This window comes from Gadus macrocephalus, chromosome 12, assembly GCF_031168955.1.
Source record: "Gadus macrocephalus chromosome 12, ASM3116895v1".
Lineage (NCBI taxonomy): Eukaryota > Metazoa > Chordata > Actinopteri > Gadiformes > Gadidae > Gadus > Gadus macrocephalus.
The window spans coordinates 22,491,053-22,493,552 of record NC_082393.1 but is presented as its reverse complement, the minus strand read 5'-3'; the positions used below and the strand labels follow the sequence as shown (position 1 = coordinate 22,493,552).

Genomic DNA, 2,500 nt, shown 5'->3' with positions numbered 1-2,500 from the left:
GTTAGCCTGGCAGGGGCTCGCTATCCCCGCTCAGTCGTCGTTCATATGGAAGACTAGATCTAGATCTATTCTATGCGCCACTGCCGTATTATATTATGTTTGATTCTAGCCCAAGTGAAGGAGTTCAAGTACCTCGGGGTCTTGTTCGCGAGTGAGGGTACTATGGAGCGTGAGATTGGCCGGAGAATCGGAGCAGCGGGGGCGGTATTGCGTTCGCTTTACCGCACCGTTGTAACGAAAAGAGAGCTGAGCCGCAAGGCAAAGCTCTCGATCTACCGGTCGATCTTCGTTCCTATCCTCACCTATGGTCATGAGGGCTGGGTGATGACCGAAAGGACGAGATCGCGGGTACAAGCGGCCGAGATGAGTTTTCTCAGAAGGGTGGCTGGCGTCTCCCTTAGGGATAGGGTGAGAAGCTCAGCCATCCGTGAGGAACTCGGATTAGAGCCGCTGCTCCTTTCCTTAGAAAGGAGTCAGCTGAGGATGCCCACTGGGCGCCTTCCTTGGGAGGTGTTTCAGGCACGTCCAGTGGGGAGGAGACCTCGGGGAAGACCCAGGACTAGGTGGAGAGATTATATCTCAACACTGGCCTGGGAACGCCTCGGGATCCCCCCGTCAGAGCTGGTCAATGTGGCCCGGGAAAGGGAAGTCTGGGGCCCCCTGCTTGAGCTGCTCCCCCCGCGACCCGACCCCGGATAAGCGGATGACGATGAGGATGAGGATTCTATCCTGCGCTGCTCTATTATATTATTTTTGATTCTATGCTTTGCTGCTCTACTATATAATGTTTGATTCTATCGTGCACTGCTCTTTTATATTATGTTTGATTCTATGCTGCACTGCTCTATTCGATTCTATTTTGTGCTTAACTTGCTCATTATTATTTTGTGCTAAACTCTACTCTTTCTCCCCTACTGTTTTCTATTCTGTACCTGTTTGTATTTTACTCTACTCTTTTCTATTGTGTTGTTATCTCTGCTCATTTGAATGAACAGACTGAATCGTCTTTGTTGTGGTGGTGGTTGTGTTGGTTTGGGAACTGTCCACATGGCATAGTAATTGGGGCAATCTGATTTTCCTGATATTAAAAGGTTTCTCTTTAATATGGTATCCGTTTCAGTGCAGGTCACCCTTAATATATTTTCTCCTGTAGTTTAGGTGAATTGGTTATATCTTTCCGTACTTAGTGTGTAATTATTGTAGTAATATAGTTTGGCTTCTAATCAAAAAAAAAGTTCCCATAATTGCTTTCATATGTCTATAGTAGCCTAGCAATTACTGACTTGGAGAACTGAAACTGTTCAAAAGTAAAATATTCACAGTATACAATTCTACTCTACTCATGTGCATTTTTTGATGCTCAATATTGCTTGTTCATTATTATATAATTATTTTACATTGTTTCTTATCTTTCTTGAGTGACATAGCAGTAAAATCTCAATTATGACTAAACTCCTTCAATTTTACTATATGTGATAACAAAACAAACATAATAACAGCCTATATTAATAAGGAAGGTGATAAGTACAATTGTTTTTGCGCATCTGCACCATACTGTGAGCTGGGTTAATGTTAATATTTGAACCCCTTTTTTAAACCCCTATAACATAAGTCCTGGCATGCACAGACTAATCTATCCTCTCACTACCCATCCAAACACACACACTCACACACACACACACACACACACACACACACACACACACACACACACACACACACACACACACACACACACACACACACACACACACACACACACACACACACACACACACACACACAGTGTAAATGCTCCTGCTAATCAGTGTTCCTCTCTGAGCCAGTCAGAAGTGATAATCCCGCTTGATAATTCACGCAGACTATCTGTTTCCTAAAAATACTTTGGGTTATCACTGAACACACAGGCGCTGTGGCTGTGCTTATGTACTGAGGTGATTCTGATGTGTGTGTGTTTGTGTGTGTGTGTTCTGTGTATCAGCATGGGGTCGACCTCACATGAGTCTGGCTCTACCCTCAGTGATGGACCTCTGAGCTGACCCCCCTGGCACCAGGCCCGTCCAGCCTAAACACTGCAGTCACTGCAGAAGAATGTCTGCTGTATCCGTTCCCTAGTTAGGGAAGTGGGCTGCCCTTTCTAGTGTCTCTCTCTGTTGTTTCAACCCTGGGTGGATCATTACCTCGACTGTCCAATCAGTGCTTTGGGTGGGATGTGATGATCTAATGAGATCCAATCAGAATGATCGCAAATATTTTGCTCAGCCTTAATTTCAACAACACTGCCCTGTCTTGTCCTACATCAAAAATCGACAGTACTTGCTAAGTATTTACGAGTATTGCTCATAGCGAGTCTTTCTTTCTCCTTTCTTTATTTTTTTCATGCATTCATTCTATGTTTGTTTGTTTATTTCCATAATATAAATAAACAAATGTTTTGTTGTGTACCAGTGCACTGAAGTGCTCCTAGCTGCCTTTTTAGCACAGTCTGGAAAGCCCCCAT

The 2,500-nt window shown here is 44.1% G+C and overlaps 1 protein-coding gene across 2 annotated transcripts in view; it reads right to left on the bottom strand.

Annotated features, from left to right (window-relative positions):
• Positions 1-2,500, bottom strand: part of tpm4a (tropomyosin 4a) — a 22,069-nt gene that overhangs the window by 18,426 nt on the left and 1,143 nt on the right. The window lies entirely within an intron of this gene.